This window comes from Plectropomus leopardus, chromosome 12, assembly GCF_008729295.1.
Source record: "Plectropomus leopardus isolate mb chromosome 12, YSFRI_Pleo_2.0, whole genome shotgun sequence".
Classification (NCBI taxonomy): Eukaryota; Metazoa; Chordata; class Actinopteri; order Perciformes; family Serranidae; genus Plectropomus; species Plectropomus leopardus.
In genome coordinates this window covers 33862326-33881895 of record NC_056474.1, presented here as the reverse complement: position 1 = coordinate 33881895, position 19570 = coordinate 33862326, and the positions used below count along the sequence as shown (strand labels likewise).

Genomic DNA, 19570 nt, shown 5'->3' with positions numbered 1-19570 from the left:
CACTTACTCATTTAAGGACTGGACTTATCCTAGCTCTAACAGTTGCCTGGTGTATTTCTTTTTCTTTTTAAAAACTTAATTACATTTTGAAAAGTCTTCTAATCCTGACTTTACTATTGGTTGCATACAATTCTGCCATGTGGTATCACTGTAGCTGAGTTGTTCACATTTCGATTTCATGAGGAATTATCCACTTGTGTCTTAACATGTTTGTTGAACTAGCAGCCATTGTAAGGCTGAGCCCTTAAAGTACAAGGGCTGACATGGCACCAACACCATACAGTGTCTCCACAAAGGATCAGACCTAAATCTTCCCTGTGTGGCTGAGGTGGTTGTCCTTCTAGTCTAGTATATGCTCAATGTGTGGACATGGACATCACTCAGAATTTGCATTGTAAAGTCTGTGCAGGACTGGTTGATGAGGGCTGACCAGACTGGCTGCTGATGCACTCGATAGAAGGACTGGATTTCAACACGATTGACTGGATTTTCCCAGAATTCTGTGAAGCTCTGGGGACATGAGGAAAGGTTTTTCAGAAGTACCATCATTCCTTTCCAAGTCATCACCTGGTTGGACCAATGAAACAGATGGATTGATCAAGCAGGGTGGGGGGGTGGGGGGTGGGGGGGGTAACAGGTACAGGAATATAATAAATGGGTGGATGAATGAGTTTGACACAAGTGGGAGGAGTCAAGGATGAGGTTCACATTTTAGGACAAAGGTCAAATTAGGATGTGAGGTACAGTAGATGACCAGGATAGCAGGGTAATTTTCGAAGAAGAGACAATAAGAGGTCAGTTAGTTTTGTAAAAAGTCACAAAGAGATGCACATCATGTGATTTAAGACTACATTCATTCAAGACATTGTGTCCATTACAAATATTTATATATATATGAAGAAAATGTGTATCAGTAATATTTGAATATTAACGAACAAAAAAAAAACTTAGCATAGTAATACTTGTAATTGGATTGATCAATATATCAGAAGCTATAACAATACCTTGAGTTAATCTATTTCAACTCATTGTTATTTTTGGGATAAATTTGGCTCCTCAGAAATGCATGTTTCTAGGACAGTCTCAATGAAAAAATGACACAGCTTGACATTGTTTGTTTTTTGTCTGTCTTTCCACAGGTTTTCATCACAGCGCATTTAGATGCCTCTCTATATGAAATATATGAAGAGTGTTAGTGGGTCATAAGAAACATGGTGAGTATTTTCACAGTAATCATGGCTGTGCAAACAACAATCACTAGATATCTCTTGAGACAAAAAAAATATGTTTATTCTAGAATGGTGATAACACTGAAAGACCAAGTGGCTCTGAATTTATCAGTATGTATTCTGAGCTGAGTAATAGTAGCAATGTTTAAGCTGTGACTGTGAAAATAAATTGTGATATCTGATAATGATACCAACTAGATTAGAAATATAAAAATATACATATTACATAGAAAAGTTACAATTGCTTTTGCACAGTGTCAGTATGAGTGTTTCTGCATCTGAAAATGACACCAGATGTCATTTTTTGAAAAGCTCCACAGACTACTTACTTACCATGCTGCATGTTTAAGAATAACTGTCAGTCCTACTTAGTGACTATTGAAAAACCCATTTCCTTTGATGACAAGCCGTCCTTCATCTCTAGTATTTTAATGTATCAACACATTGATTTCTCTAACATATTAATGCACTACTGTTTTCATAAACTTTGTGCTATTCCAACCATTGGAGCACGTTATTGTAGTATTTTATTTATATTTTACAAAACACTACAAGTACTGTACTGAAAACAATGAAAATTTTGTTGTACTTACAGAAGCAGAGGAAGAGGGTGTCAACACACATGGCATATACGCTGAAGAAACCATGAGCAATCAGGTACGCACCTATCACCACAGTCTGATGCGGAAAACAGAAAACTACATCAGGACAGAAAGTGGAAGCCCTAAGAGATAATAATTTTGAAACACTGGTTATATTTTTTCAAAATAATTTTGAAAAATAGTTCTAAAAACAAAACATTGAACGTTTTACCAATGCATTATATATATTTTATACATGAACAGTTCATTGCTTGATGGCATACTAGGCCGGGTCTAGGCCATTGCCCCCCTACATGCGCCATCTGCCCCACCAACGCCAAACACAGGCATCTGTAGCCCCGAATAAATCTCACTTTGAGCAGTTACAGTCACTAAAGAAAATGGCAGTGTTGTAGTCTCGCATTCTGAACGTAAACACCTCCCTATAATACATCCTTGAACACAACAGGTGCAAGATCTGACCAATCAGAGATGGTTTACAGGACTTGAGTGTCAAAGATTTTTTCTCTGTCCAGTAGCCTACTGCAACACACAAGGGCAAATTGAGTGAACTGCTGTTGTTATTCTCTTTAGACTGTGGCCCAAACACATTGAATCACCTAACGTTTTTTGTCAGAAGTCACGTTACATGAAATTATGCAAAAAAAGCTAAAACTGGACTCACATTCATTTTACTATCAGAGAAAACTCTGTGTGTGAATGGGCTTTGTTCTCAAAGTGACAGCAGAAACAGACAGGGACAGACAGGCAGCTGCAGAGGATGGAGAGGTGAACAGTGCACACACTACACTGCATCAACTGGGACTTAAAACATGCTCTATGAGTGAAAGAAAAGCCATTAAATATTTCAAGATACTAATATACAGCTGTGGCAGAAGTACTCAGATCTTTCACTGCAGTAAAAGTAGCAACAGTGCAGAAATGTTTTTAGTGAAAATATCATTGCATTCAAAATATCATTAGAGTGAAAGTACAATAGAATTAGAATTAAAGAACACTTGAATTAAAAACGTTATTTCCAATTCTCTCCTTAGATTTCTCCAACATTTGTGCAGTCCTACGTGCAGCAACTGAACAATTGCTGGACAATGTTGTAAAATTGCTACAATGGTTCTCAAAAGATTTTCTTTGATCATGCATGTCTGTGTGTAGAGAGTCAAAAACAAGGTGTGTGTTGGTTTAAGTGTGACACCAAAAGGCAGAGGTGAATTAACTAAACACAGAAGCACAAAGAAGACGCGAGATTCAAAGATGGCCGCAGAGCAAAGAAGGCTTTTGTTGACCATATGACTGATCAAACAAAATAACAAAGAAAAGGTGGGAACTTAAAGTTCCTTCTCTGTGTGCTTCTGTTGAGATCCAGTTTTGAGTGTATGTATGGATCTAATATGTATATATGGTTCCTTGATTAGCAAAGGGTCCTTAGTTGCATGCGCGACCCTAATATCAAAGAGATCACAACAACTCATTCAATAGCATTACATCATAATAAAGTAAACAGTCTTGCTCAGCCTGTCATGTCCTAATGCTATGCCCAGATGTTACTTGCCAAACCAGGAATGGGAGGAGAGTTCTTTGGGTTGCTGGCTGTAGAAAAGGGGTTCTGGTTCGGTCCTTGCTGTACAGTTCCAAGGATTCAGGAGGAGGCTGGCCGGTCCTGGTGTCCTTAGAGAAATAGCTGTTCAGTGCTATCTCGGCTCTGTTCTCCTTTTGGCTTGAGAGGATAGCTGTGGCTTTCTAACTTCTGTAAAGTCTCTTGAGTTTTGGAGAGTAGAGCTGAGGCAAGGCTACAGCTCCTGCTGAGAGCTTTTGCGGAAGCGGAGCAAATGGTGGAACAAACTTCCAAACTCTGTGCCTTCTGCTGAGTCTCTTTCTACTTTTAAGAGACAATAGAAAACTCAATTGTTCCGAGAACACCTAGGCACTTAACCTGACTCTTCTCATCTTTGCCCTTTGGGGTAGAGTAAGTGTGATGGTCCAAAACCCAGCACTTAATGATTATCTAGCACTGACAAAGTTGTGTGATGTTGTATGTTGATTGTCATCGTAAGTAGTGACACTGAGATTGTTGAATCTCAGATGCTGAGATCGCTACTGGTTATTACTTTGGTTTCCAAAAAAAAAAAAAAAAAAAAAAAGGGGGGGGGGGTTGGGCTGTGCGGCACTTCTTCTGCCACTAGATGGCAATACCTGTGACCAATCACACCTGAAGCACTTTTTGTGTTGTAAGTCGCTTTGGATAAAAGTGTCTGCTAACTGAAATTGTAGAATTGTAGAATTGTAGACAGCACAGGCCCTCCAGACCTGCAACCCCTCCTGGGAGAGGGTTTTGGAGCGAGAGCCAGAAGAATAGCTGATGCTTCTCCTCTTGACTTAGTTACATCCTGGGGATTTACCGGGGTGAACCAATCATGTCTGGAAGTGAAGCATCCTGGGGGTTACATGGCTGTCCCTTTGTTATAGAGAACAGAGGACATGCAATCTCAGCCACCATTTTCCAATGGAGCTGGACTTACAGAAAATGTGTGATATCTGATATGAAACATGTCCAGTTAAAGTTGCACAAATGAACAATCATCTGTGCAGTCCTGTAAATCCCAACACCGTTTTAATTTTGTTCCAAAGGCAAGCACTGTCTTCATCGGGTGGGCATCACGCTGCATGCTCAAGTGGCACAGCTGCACCACCTCTGTGACCCATAGTGGTCACAGATGCACTCTAAGATAATGCCCACATGCTCAGAGGGGAATGTTTTTTTGAAAGAATTATTTACACTCTATGCGCAAAATGGAGAGGGCCTGCACGTCTGGCTGGCTGCGTGGCCAGAGGGGAGAAACTGAAAGCACTGGATGAAGAGTGGGAGGAGAGCCAGCATTAGGGTGAGGCTGACCCGACTTGGAATGAGAGCTGCTCCTCTACCAAACCTTCTTCTGGCTATGTCCCGTTGCAGGAGAATAAAGTGGATGAGATGCAATTGAGGCTCACTCAGCGACAGGAAATCAGACTGCTCTGCAAACATCTATTCTATTTAAATTCACTATTTTTATTCTGTCCTTTATGTTAATTGTTTTGCACCAAAACACCAAGTCACATTCCTTGTATATGTAAATGTACTCAGTAATAAAACCAGATTCTGATTCTGATTCTTCACAGAGCCATGGTTAACCCTGAACATCTGGGACCAAGCTGTTGCACAGGATGAGCGGACCTTGTTGGCAGCCAAAAGGACTCAAAACTCTGATGCAAATTCAAACAATGCACTGCAGTAATGATGCCATCAGCAGTAACGTCCAAAAAAACAGATGGAATCTTTACAGTAGCTGCTGATTTTAATCTACTCATCCTTCAACTCCAAAGATCTAGCAGGATCAAGGAAAAATGTAATTTCATTTTTTAAACTTTGTTTGATAAATGACAAATAAACCTATCTCCTACCTTCTTCTACCTTTTATATTGTAATATTATTAAGCCTCAAAAAAATAGATTTTAAAAAGTTATTTATTCTTTCAGTATGGTAGGCTAAATGTGTAGTAGGAACAAGTTCTTTGCCTTAATACTGCAATTGACTACGCTGCCATGCACGTAAATTTTAAGCTTGTCTATCTGACATGTTTGATAGAGGTGTGCACCCAAAAACAGGCCCTCCCCCCAAAGCCAGTGTACACTTCAAACCCTGAAGGAGACACCATACAACTGCTACTGTGCTCCATTTCACTGTTCAAAAGTCTTATCTACTTCCTACCTCCTACTTCCTATTTCCCCCTCTTTTCAAACTTAAAAATAAAATATCATCCAACTTCCAGCAAATAACAATACAAACACATTTTTAACAGTCAGTTCGAACCTTTTTTAATGTATGAAAGACATTCAGGGCAAACACCTAGGGACTGTCCAACCCCCCTCTTCGTACTTCAAAATCATGCTTTTATACATTATTTTAAACTGGTTTATGTTTGGAAATTGATATTGTTGATTGGCGGCAGGGTGTCTGTTAAAAACTGATAATGTGCACCTATAAAGTGCTGACACAGTCAGTTTACCGGCTCTGACAAAGGTTGGTTAACTACGTTGCTGTTCTCCAGACTCTCATGCAACCATTTCAGATTTTACTCATTTTACGGGCTGGTTTTGTGGATTTTGAGCTACACATTGTGCCCAGTATACATGCAATAATGATACTTGTTTCCCAGAGAGGTTGGAAGGGGATATATGTTTCTTCCCTGCTCCAAAACCAAAATCAAAACCTAAAAAGTATAGAATTTGCTAGGTAAAATTTACTTGCTAATGTTAGATAACTTTGCTGCTGGATATATAGATTAATGGATGTACTGTATATACAAACTGCTTTTGCTTTTTAATGAAAATAGGAGTCAAACGGTCAGACCTGCCAGGTTTACAGGAACAACGGGGGGAATCAGAGAAACTTTGCCAACATTCAACCAGCCTTGTGTTATCGCAGTGTGCACAGATGAATACTGGAGCTGCAGGAGCTGGAGCCAGGAGCGCCACAGGTGGACGCCTAACAAAATCCTCAAAACTTCCTAATATTCTTAATAACCAAATGTGATCCACACCAATAGAGATATTTTTAAAAATTACAGGCTAAAAAATTATGATCAAGAATTTGCATCTTCCTCAGCAGTTCAAATACTTCCATCTCCCTCCCCGACTCTAAATGGGAACATGACCTATCCATCAGTACCAATGCCAACTTCTGGACCCAAATCTATAAAACATCTTCATAACCTGTAAAATTTCCAATCTCCAACTCATCCACTACAAAATTATTCATAGAATACACTACATGGGTGAAAAATTACACAAAATGGGTTTCATTGACTCTGACAAATGCACACACTGTTCACTAAACACCATAGGCAATTACATGCATGCTCTCTGGCACTGTGCACCAGTCAGACAATTCTGGATCAAAGTCACAGAACACCTCAGTCACATGCTGGGATGCCACATCCTCTTATCCCCCCAGATTTGCATACAGTATTTGGACATTATCTTATAAATCGCAATACATCAAGCTCACTCCTCACCACCCTATCGCCAAGAAAACAATCCTCCTACAATCACACACTGGAAAAACCTTTAAATAGATCACATATCCATGGAAAAAATGACAGCCTCACTCATCAGAAAACATCTGACTTCAATAAATCCCGGTCCACAACCATCAACAAACTGGCCGCTGTTGGCTGATTTCCAACCCACAATATTCAAAAGCACATCAATCAACTCAACACCATCTGCTTAACAATTTTTATATATTCTCATATCACTCACACTCAGACTTGACCATACATATTTACCCGAACACTCACACACACGCAAACACACACACACACACACACACACTTGTGCACACACGCATATACACTCCCCCTCCCCTTTTTCTCTTCCACTTCATAATTTCACTTAAACTTTTTTTCCCCTCTGTTCAGCTTTTTTGTCTTTTCTTTTTATTCTATTTTAGCAAACAACTTACTTACCTTTCAATAAAAAAAACCCCAAAACCCCCCCAAAAAAAACCTAACTTGTAAACCTTTTTAATCACAGGGGTTTCGGCTTATTATTATATATAATATAATATTACATTACATTATACTATTATTATTATTGTTATATTGCTATTACTTTGTGTATCATTTTTGGATTGTCATCTAGATTTTCTATGTTTGCCCTTTAAAGTATCTACTTACTTACCTATTTTTGTTACTATTTTTATTTCCTTAATCATTGATTTTTTAAATTTTTGTTTGTTTGATTGTTTCATCACTATTGTTGTTATTATTGCTATTATTATTGTTTTTGTTGTTACCATTGTTGTGTTGCACTCCAGTTTTTAATAAATGGTAATAGTTACTTAGTTTTACATGTGTCACATTAAAGATCAAATTCTGATGGTGTTGAAAATGGCGAGGTGATGATGATAATTAATATAATATTAGTAAAGGGTATTGTTAACATCTTTCAAAATAAAAAACAGTGTTATTATTATTATTATTATCATTGCAGCTACATTATTATTATCATTATTTTTATTATAGTACACTATGGTATTAGCTTTGCCATTGTAATTGTATATGAAAAGGCCAAGCACACCACCAACATGCACTCAACTTTTTTTGGTTTTTAATTTGTTGTCCCCCTTTTTCACACATACATTTATAATATATATTTAGTCTGGTCGCTGTATCTTTGATGTACTTTGCCTGTCAGCTATCCCAGTTACTTCCAACACACACGCGCGCGCACACACACACCACAGAATTGCCTTTCAACACCCTCAACACAAAACGCAACGTACCGATTTGTTTTTACTCGTTCGATTGACTGGTCTTGTCTTCTCCTGCCATGTCCAAATTTGCACTGTCCTTTTTGTCTCGCACATATTGTCGTCCCTATCATGTCTCTTACCTGTCTTTTGTTCCACAATAAAAAAAAAACCTTATAGCAAAAAATTATATAGCATTATCACAATAGCACAGAGAGTTTGCACAAAGTGAAAGGCACACAACGAATGCTACATTAAGTTCACATTGATACGCTTGATATTAATGTTTATAGGTCTTTCCATCCCAGTATTATCATCTAAAGCATTTCACTCACACTTATAGTCCAACAGGTATATTACTGCTTTAAATGTGCATTTAAATAGTGATGAGCCACCAACAGCTCATCTCAGAACCATCACAAAATGACGCAGATCTATGAATAGGCTTTTATATGTTGACTTTTGTTTGGAACTTTAAATTCTAAAGAAGGAAAGTCAGTCCACACTTTGTCCCCTCTTGGCCTGTACATAATGACACTTCTTGTTTTGTTTTGTTTTGTTTTGTTTTATCATTTCTCCAATGTTTTAAATTAATCTTAAATCTGCATTAGACAGGTAAAATTGTATATACACATTCCTATATCTCAAGAAAACCAAAACAACAACTAAAGAAATATAAAACAGCCAACAATACAAAAAATGCAGAACTAGGTTCAAAATAGGATTCACTTTCAAGTAAGAGGTCAAATAAAAAAAATATCTCTGAGAGATTTGGATTGAATTGTCTACTGTGTACTACCTTTAAAGTCTTCTGTTGTAGGAGAGGGAACTGAGAGTTTTTAAATTGGTGTATTGGCATGCAAAATGACCAGCACATTTATGGATTGTGTCCTGAATGGAGGTTGACTACTCATTTTGTGTTGGATTAAATGATTTGCCATCTCTCTGTGTGCATGCTGCAGTGAGCAGAGGGACTTATTATTATTCAACACAGTTTTGGTTTATTTAAAGAATTTCAAATTCCTTAATGGGTTTTCAGTTCATGATGTAAGCATTAAACAATCCTCCACATTGACTGAGTGGAGTGTTTAGCACCCATGTGCCTTTGAGGTTGCCTATGAGAAGTGAGTGACTTGGAGAGGGTGAGGGGTCAGCGTGTGCAGCTCTGTGCCAGGCCTTCTCTGAAGTGTGGGGGTTGGTTTCTTTATCGTTGACGATGGTCAATAGACCTTTCCACATTAAGCTTCAGAGTTGCTAATTTGTATTAGCTAGAATGTTACATCCAATTCTGACTGCCTGAGACATGGGTCTGTCCCCTGTCCTGGGTTAAACAAGTGGCACACACTGCTTATCTTGGCTGGTACAACATCCCTGGATTATTGGGAAGAACATCCTAAAAGTTTATAGATTGGGCATATAATTCTCCACTCAAATTTCCACTAGCTTGAATACTGATACAAAAGTTGTACTTTTATGAATAGTTAAATATTTGAACATATTTAATCACCTAATAATTACATAAATTTCGTGGCATACCATTGTGATGTTACATAGTTTATTGTCTCAAGTTAAAATTTAATTGTTCCAATCATATTAAAAGGTTTGGTTTCAACTATAGGAGTAAAACAATACTAAAGAGTTAAATAAATAGCATAACATAATTTAGCTATTTAAAACGTTGTTAATGGTTATTTACTGCATCAAGTAAAACTAATTTGGCTCTGTTAAATATTTTATAGGCGATCTGTAAAAAGAGTACATATTTGTGCCCTGATCGTCTGATCATCATGTTAAACATATTCAGGAAACAGAAATAAAATGTCAGCATGCAACATTGAGCCAAAGACAAACATGGTGGGTTATTGTAGTTTTGTAACATAGGTTTTGTTATTGATCTGTAATGTTGAATTTATGTAGTCCATTTTTCACCTCCCGAACCCTTTTCGTTTGAGCTGCAATGATATTGATTTAAAAGGTTTGGTTATAAATGAGTTTGAACTTATATGTAAAAATAAATAAATACTTTTCTAACCTATAAAACATTTAATGGGGGCAAACGTGTATGCATGCTTAACATAGTGCTTAGAAACAAACATTTTTTAAGTGAATGTAAAGATTTAAAACAGCAAATGCAACTTTATAATGGCCTCCCAAATAATATTTCAAGATCCACTACATGGTATTTATTAACAGTTTAACAATATACCATCAGTAGTGTATCAGTGTATCAGTAGTTACAATTTATTTATTAGTTATCAAGGAGTATAGACAAAAGTGAAATTAACAGTCTGTTAACAATTTATTAGTGATTCTTATAATAAAGTATTGCCAGCTTAGGAAAGATGACACTGACATGTAAAATTACCAGCACATTTATGGAGCAAAATGCATCCCTAAAGGAAGTTAAATATTCATTTGTTTGTGAAAAAATTGTTCATCACTCTATGATGTTAAACATTTGATTCAGTGGCGTTGTGCATTAAGTAAGCAATCTGTCTTTATTACATTCACACACATAGTGTTATAGATATATTGTTAGATTTATGAGAATTCAGTGGATGAAGTTAACAAAAATCTGTAATTTTCTCTACACTGAAGAGGTGGAGTGACCAGCATCCATATGATTCTCAGATCCTAACTTTGAATGTTGAACAGTGGAGACTGCTGCCACTGAGAAGTGAGTGACCTGCAGTGGGTGAGGGGTTTGACTCTGTGCAGGTCAGTCTGTGAAAATCTGTCAGGCCTTGATTCTGTGCAGTGCGGGGAATGGCTTCTTCTAGCTGACGATGGTCATTAGGACATTACACATTGAGCTTAAGGGTTGCTAACTTCACATATCCAAGTTGCTGTATCTGATTTAGACTGAAACGTGGCTTGTTAATCACTATTTTGCAAGATCTTAAAATGACAGAAAAAGACATTCTCAGACCATTTTTCTGGAACCACAAGAGGAAGGCCCCTGAAAGGGGACTCGGCATGGCCTCCAGAAAGTCATGTTCCAATAAATACAGTGTTACTGGTTTCCGTAGTCCCTGGCTCTTTGTTTTTTGTTTTTTTATGTATTGCAACATAATTGAGAATGTGTTGCGTGATTGTAAATAGCAAAAGAAAATGAGCATGTTACCCGGAAGCAACAAGGTACCATTAGAGGATTAAAAACATAACCTACACTGAATATACTAAATGTCCAATGTTACATTAAATTGTGGTATTAATAATGTCATAGCAGCTATTTCTTATCAGTATTTTGCTTCTAGCCATTTTCTGAGTCACTGCTATTGTGATTGCTTACAAGTGTTACAGTGTGTATGTACGGCAGCGGCACTGTATGTAGCATGGAACTGCCTTCTTTGCATGGGAGCAGTTCTTCTAGCATCCTTAAACACATCCACATAAGACTGTCTTGTTCATTGACACAGGCCAGACTAAGAATGCATTCTCACCAGAGCTGTTTGGTCTGCTTTAAACAGACCAGAGTTCTGGTGTGGACCAAACAAGTGAACTCTGGTGCAGTTCGTTTGTGGTGTGAATAAAAACGATCCAACCACAGGACTTAAGGGTTGGGAAGGAGAAATGTGATTTTAGCAGGATTTCGACAGCTGAACCAATTATAAATCCATCAGCTGATCATGTAATATTTCAGCAATCTCAGTTGATCTGGACAAAGGCCATCACCATTTTCAGTTAGTAAAACAGCCTCTGCTAAGCTGACGTACTGCTGGTAAGCGAGCTGCTCCTACGAGCGATTCCCAGCTAATCTTATTATTTGTTCCTTACTTCAACTGCTTTTATTTGTCTGTGACTGAAACTCACATAAGTTTTACTTAATCACTCACAGCTGTCTCCTCCTCTCAGCGGTTTTTCCTGTGTATTCACAACCGCTCACTCACTGTTAGCCGGTTAGCTTCGTTAGCATTAGCTCTGGTTAGCGATGGCTTCTCCCTGCTCCTCTCCCTCTTCTGCTCTCTCCTGCTCAGTGTGTCAGATGTTTAGTTACTCCTTTAGTTGCCTCCTTCAGTGATAGTGGTACCTGTAACAAGTGTAGTTTATTTGCTGCGCTGGAGGCGAGGCTTAGCGATCTGGAAGCGCGGCTCCGCACCGTGGATAATCCCTCTTTAGCTGCGATAGTTAGCAAGCTCCCTGTAGCCGGTGCAGACCGACATAGCATAGCCTCTGCTAGGCGTCCCCCGGCATCCCCCGTGCAGCCGGGAGGCTGGGTGACTGTCCAAGCGAAGCATAGTAAGCCGAAGCCCATGGTACACCACCCACCCCCCCTTCACGTTTCAAATAAGTACTCCCCGCTCAACCACACACCGACCGAGGACACAACCCTGGTCATCGGTAGCTCTATTTTGCGAAACGTAAAGTTAGTGACACCAGCGGCCATAGTCAAATGTATCCCTGGGGCCAGAGCGGGCGACGTCAAGTCAAATTTGAAGCTGCTGGCTAAGGCTAAATGTAAATACAGTAAGATTGTTATTCACGTTGGCGGCAATGACACCTGGTTACGCCAATCGGAGGTCACTAAAATTAACATAGAGTCGGTGTATGAGTACGCGAAGACGATGATGGACACCATAATCTTCTCTGGACCCCTCCCCAATGTGACCAGTGATGACATGTTTAGCCGCATGTCAGCACTCAACCGCTGGTTGTCGTGGTGGTGTCCAGCAAATGATGTGGGCTTCGCTAATAATTGGCACTCCTTTTGGGGGAAGCATGGTCTTATCCGGAGGGACGGCAACCATCCCACTTTGGATGGAGCTGCTCTACTCTCTAGGAATCTGGCCGAGTTTATTAGAGGCCCAAAGCCATGACAAACCAGAGTTGGGACCAGGGTTCAGAGTCGCAGTCTTACACGCTTCTCTGAGCTTCCTCTAGCACAGTCACACACCCATAATGTAAATGTGGGTATGTGTATGTCCTTGCATACGGCATCGATATTGAAGATTTATTAGTCTTTCCTGAGATTCCCACTCTGTCAGACCATTATTTAATAACTTTCAATTTTTTATTACTCGACTACAAGCCTCTCAGTAAGAGCTACTCTTCTAGATGTCTGTCTGATTCAGCAGTGGCTAAATTTAAGAAGCTAATTCCTTCTGCTTTGACATCATTACCATGTCTTACAGTGACTTAGAACACTACTACTAACTTAAGTCATTCTCAAATTGACTGTCTTATCGATAATGCTACTGGCTCACTGCGATCAGCTCCCGACACTGTTGCACCCTTCAAGAAGAAAATAATGAAACAAAGAAAATTAGCTCCATGGTTTAACCTCCAGATTCGCAAATTGAAACAAACATCGCAGAAATTTGAAAGAAATTTGCGTTCAACCAAACTGGAAGAGTCCCGTTTAGTCTGGCTGGACAGTCTTATAGTGTATAAGAAGGCCCTCTGCCATGCCAGGGCAAACTATTATTCATCATTAATTGAGGAAAATAAAAACAATCCCAGGTTTCTTTTCAACACTGTAGCCAGGCTGACTCAGAGTCACAGCTCCACAGAGCCTTGTATTCCTTCGGCCCTAAGCAGTGACGACTTTAATAATATAATTATAACTATTCGAGATAAAATCCATCACCTCTTGCCCTCAACTGACCTGACCCCGGACTCAGATAGCCTGGATATGGCAGCAAGGCCTGAAATTTATTTGGACCATTTCTCCCCCATTGACCTTCATTGACTCTATACTTTGATTTCTGCATCTAAGCCATCAACATGCCTGCTAGACCCCATCCCAACTAAGCTACTTAAGGAAGTTTTGCCCTTATTAGACAACTTTTTATTAGATATAATCAATGCGTCTTTATTAACAGGCTATGTACCCCAGTCTTTTAAAGTAGCTGTCATTAAACCTCTTCTAAAGAAGCCCACTCTTGATCCTGAGATTTTAGCTAACTATAGACCGATATCTAATCTCCCCTTTATTTCTAAAATCCTTGAGAGTGGTTGCTCATCAACTCTGTGACTTTCTCCAAGACAACAGTTTATTTGAGGACTTTCAGTCAGGCTTCAGAGTTCATCATAGTACAGAGACGGCACTTGCAAAATTAATAACGACTTATTTATCGCTTCTGACACGGGTCTGGTCTCTGTTTTAATCCTATTAGATCTCAGTGCCGCATTTGACACCATTGACCATCAAATCTTACTGCACAGACTTGAAAACTTAATTGGCCCTAAAGGAATGTCACAGGCCTGGTTTAAGTCATACTTATCAGATCGTTCCCAATTTGTTCACATCAATGATCAACCCTCCGCACATACTAAGGTCTGCTTTGAGTACCACAAGGTTCGGTGCTTGGACCAATCCTTTTTATTTTATATATGCTTCCTCTAGGTAACATAATTAGAAAACACTCTATAAATTTCCATTGTTATGCTGATGATACGCAATTATATCTATCTATGAAACCAGACAGACAAACTGATCACCTATCTGGATTTCAAACATGTCTTAAGGATGTAAAAGCCTGGATGAGCCGTAATTTGCTGATGCTGAATTCAGACAAAACTGAAGTTATTGTTCTTGGCCCAAAACACCTCAGAAGCTCCTTTTCCAACAATGTAATTTCTCTAGATGGCATTACCTTGGCCTCTAGCACAACTGTACAGAACCTCGGAGTTTTCTTTGATCAAGATTTATCTTTTGCCTCCCATATAAAACAAACTTCAAGGACGGCTTTCTTTCACTTGCGTAACATCGCAAAAATTTGACATATCCTCTCCCAAACAGATGCTGAAAAATTAGTACATGCATTTGTCACCTCTAGGCTGGATTACTGTAACTTCCTATTATTTGGTTGCCCCAACAAATCTCTTAGATCTCTCCAACTGGTGCAGAATGCTGCTGTGTTTTAATGGAAAGCAAGAAAAGGGATCATATTTCCCCTGTTTTCGCTTCTCTGCACTGGCTCCCTGTGAAATCCAGGATTGAATTTAAAATCCTCCTCCTTACTTACAAAGCTCTAAATAGTCAGGCTCCGTCTTATCTGTCACAGCTCATAGTTCCTTACCAACCCTCAAGATCACTGCACTCTGAAAATGCAGGGTTACTTGTGGTTCCCAAAGTTTCCAAAAGTAGGATAGGAACCAGAGCCTTCAGCTACCATGCTCCTCTCCTATGGAACCATCTTTTAGTTTCGGTCAGGGAGGCAGACACCGTTTCAACTTTTAAGGGTAGACTTAAGACCTTCCTCTTTGACAAAGCTTATAATTAGGGCTGGCTCAGGTTGCCTGGACCAGCCCATAGTAAGGCTGACATAGGTTTAACCTGCCGGGGGACTTCCTCTGATACGCTGAGCTCCTTTTCCTTCTCTCAATGCTGCCATTGGAAAATCATGCATATCTGTCAACTGCATTGCCATTTGCAAGCTTAGCTTAGCCTCAGTAGGTTAGCTTAGCCTAACATCTGTGATAGCCATGTGGTACTCTCACTACCTGGGGGTTGCGATCACAGAGCCTGGGTCTGTTGAATTGCACTACGCTAATCCTGTTGCCTCTCAGGAGCATTCCTGCTCCCTTGTTTTCTAGTTTTCCTGGATCCTGGCCGTAACCTTGACTGTGCCTGACCGCAGTGATAGCTGTGCTGATGCTGCGACCCTGCCTTTGGTTGTGCTCGTGCTGTGGCTGTACTGATACTGTGCCCCCCGCTCGCCCTGATCGTGGTCTGGTCCTGGTTGTGCCGATGTTGTGATCTTGCCTTTGGACACCTCCCTATCAGCATATGCATGAGACTGTTATCATCACCCTCAACATCATCATAGAGTGCAATTAATAATTTCACAACTACCGTTATTGTAATATGACATGTATCTGTTTCTATTATTGCCGTGCCTCTCTTCCCCTCTCTCCCCCTCTCTCCCCCTCTCTCTTTCTCTTTCCTTTTTTGCCATGATTGTATTTCATTTGTTATTTACAACATCTATTGCTCATCTGTCCGTCCTGGAAGAGGGTACCCTCATCATCCTTTACCGCTCTTCCTGAGGTTTCTTCCTTTTTTTTCCCTGTTACAGGGGTTCTTTTTCGGGAGTTTTTCCTTGGGTGATGTGAGGGTCTAAGGGCAGAGGGATGTCGTACACTGTAAAGCCGTCTGAGGCAAACCATGTTTTGTGATAATGGGCTCTATCAATAAAATTGACTTGACTTATTAAAACAATAGGACAGCAATGTTTAACTGGCCTCTCTGTCATCAGTGTCACTGCAGAACTCACTCATAAGCCCTCATATAATGACTTGATTATAATGACTTGATCTGTAGAGCCTCCAGCAGCTGCTGAAAAAAAACTGTTTTTATATTTTTACTGTAGTAGAACGTGTATGCAGAGTTTATAGATTTTGTGATTTTTCTTCTATAATGTGTGAGCATGACAATGAAGCAATTATGATCAGCGGCCCTGATAATCTGATGATCAATGTGCAGTCTAAAAATAGCTCCCTAATAATGCTTACAATCAGTTTCATCATTTCTTTATGAGCTCTTTGACAACAAAGAACATAAAAATTAGCTCTCTATAAGCATTAAAGTGCTGCATTAACTTCTGTCAGTCACATCATTTGATTTCCCCACTTGGGTCCTGATGATGCATGATGACTAATGCAAAAACTGTCCAATCAACAGTCACTTGTCAATCAGCAGAGTCTCAAGTCAAGTCAGTTTTAAGTCAAGTCAGTTTTATTTATATAGACCATTATCACAAAACATGGTTTGCCTCAGAGGGCTTTACAGTGTACGACATCCCTCTGCCCTCAGACCCTCACATCACCCAAGGAAAAACTCCCCAAAAAGAACCCCTTTAACTGGGAAAAAAAAGAGGAAGAAACCTCAGGAAGAGCGGTAGAGGATAGTGAGGGATCCCTCTTCCAGGACGGACAGACGAGCAATAGATGTCGTAAATAGCAAATGAAATACAATCATGGCAAAAAAGGAAAGAGAAAGAGAGAGGGGGGGGGCAGCAATAATAGAAACAGATGCATGTCATATTACAATAATGGTAGGTGTGAAATTAGTAATTGCTCTCTATGATGATGTTGAGAGAGATGATAACAGTCTCATGCATATGTGAAAGGGAGTTGTCCAAAGGCAAGATCACAGCGTCGGCGCAACCAGGACCAGACCACGATCAGGGCGAGCGGGGGGCACAGAATCAGTACAGCCACAGCACGAGCACAACCAAAGGCAGGGTCGCAGCATCAGCACAGCTATCACCACGGTCAGGCACAGTCAAGGTTACGGCCAGGATCCAGGGAAACTAGGAAACAAGGGAGCAGGAATGCTACCGAGAGGCAACAGGATTAGCGTAGTGCAGTTCAACAGACCCAGGCTCTGTAATCGTGAGCCCCAGGTAGTGAGAGTACCACATGGCTATCACAGAGCTAAGCTAAGCTTGTACATGGCAATGCAGTTAACAGACATGCATGATTTCTGATGGCGGCATTGAGAGAAGGAAAGGAGCTCAGCATATCAGGGGAAGTCCCCCGGCAGGTTAAACCTATGTCAGCCTAACTATGGGCTGGTCCAGGCAGCCTGAGCCAGCCCTAATTATAAGCTTTATCAAAGAGGAAGGTCTTAATGCTCTACACTTAAAAGTTGAAACGGTGTCTGCCTCCCTGACCGAAAATGGAAGATGGTTCCATAGGAGAGGAGCATGGTAGCTGAAGGCTCTGGTTCCTAACCTACTTTTGGAAATTTTGGGAACCACAAGTAACCCTGCGTTATCAGAGCGCAGTGATCTTGAGGGTTGGTAAGGAACTATGAGCTGTGACAGATAAGACGGAGCCTGACTATTTAGAGCTTTGTAAGTAAGGAGGAGGATTTTAAATTCAATCCTGGATTTCACAGGGAGCCAGTGCAGAGGAGCTAAAACAGGAGAAATATGATCCCTTTTCTTGCTTCCCGTTAAAACACGAGCAGCAGCGTTCTGCACCAGAGATTTGTTGGGGCAACCAAATAATAGGGAATTACAGTAATCCAGCCTAGAGGTGACAAATGCATGTACTAATTTTTCAGCATCTGTTTGGGATAGGATATGTCTAATTTTTGCGATGTTACGCAAGTGAAAGAAAGCCGTCCTTGAAGTTTGTTTTATATGGGAGGCAAAGGATAAATCCTGGTCAAATAAAACTCCGAGGTTCCTTACAGTTGTGCTAGAGGCCAAGGTAATGCCATCTAGAGAAATTAAATTGTTGGAAAAGGAGCTTCTGAGGTGTTTTGGGCCAAGAACAATAACTTCAGTTTTGTCTGAATTCAACATCAGGAAATTACGGCTCATCCAGGCTTTTACATCCTTAAGACATGTTTGAAGTCTAGATAGCTGATCAGTTTCATCTGGTTTCATAGATAGATATAATTGCGTATCATCAGCATAACAATGGAAATTTAAGGAATGTTTTCTAATTATGTTGCCTAGAGGAAGCATATATAAAGTGAAAAGGATTGGTCCAAGCACCGAACCTTGTGGCACTCCAAAGCAGACCTTTGTATGTGCGGAGGGTTGATCATTGATGTGAACAAATTGGGAACGATCTGATAAGTATGACTTAAACCAGGCTAGTGACGTTCCTTTAAGGCCAATTGAGGTTTCAAGTCTGTGCAGTAAGATTTGATGGTCACTGGTGTCAAATGCAGCACTGAGATCTAATAGGATTAAAACAGAGACCAGACCTGTGTCAGAAGCGATAAATAAGTCGTTATTAATTTTTACTAGTGCCGTCTCTGTGCTATGATGAACTCTAAAGCCTGACTGAAAGTCCTCGAATAAAGTGTTGTCTCGGAGAAAGTCACAGAGCTGATGAGCAACCACTCTCTCAAGGATTTTAGAAATAAAGGGGAGATTAGATATCGGTCTATAGTTAGCTAAAATCTCAGGATCGAGAGTGGGCTTCTTTAGAAGAGGTTTAATGACAGCTACTTTAAAAGACTGGGGTACATAACCTGTCAATAAAGACGTGTTGATTATATCTAATAAAAAGTTGTCTAATAAAGGTAAAACTTCCTTAAGGAGCTTAGTTGGGGTGGGGTCTAGTAGGCATGTTGATGGCTTAGATGCAGAAACCAAAGTATAGAGTTGATGAAGGTCAATGGGGGAGAAATGGTCTAGATAAATTTCGGGCCTTGCTGCCATAATCAGGCTATCTGAGTTCGGGGTCAGGTCAGTTGAGGGTAAGAGGTGATGGATTTTATCTCGAATAGTTATGATTTTATTATTAAAGAAATTCATAAAGTCGTCACTGCTTAGGGCTGAAGGAATACAGGGCTCTATAGAGCTGTGACTCTGAGTCAACCTGGCTACAGTGTTGAAAAGAAACCTGGGATTGTTTTTGTTTTCCTCAATTAGTGATGAATAATAGTTTGCCCTGGCATGGCGGAGGGCCTTCTTATAGACTTTAAGACTGTCCAGCCAGACTAAACGGGACTCTTCCAGTTTGGTCGAACGCCAATGTCTTTC

General features: G+C 40.0%; 1 pseudogene; it reads right to left on the bottom strand.

The window, feature by feature from the left end:
* Nucleotides 1-469: 469 nt before the first annotated feature.
* The window catches only part of LOC121951860, a 71304-nt pseudogene continuing 52203 nt past the window's right edge, over nucleotides 470-19570 (bottom strand).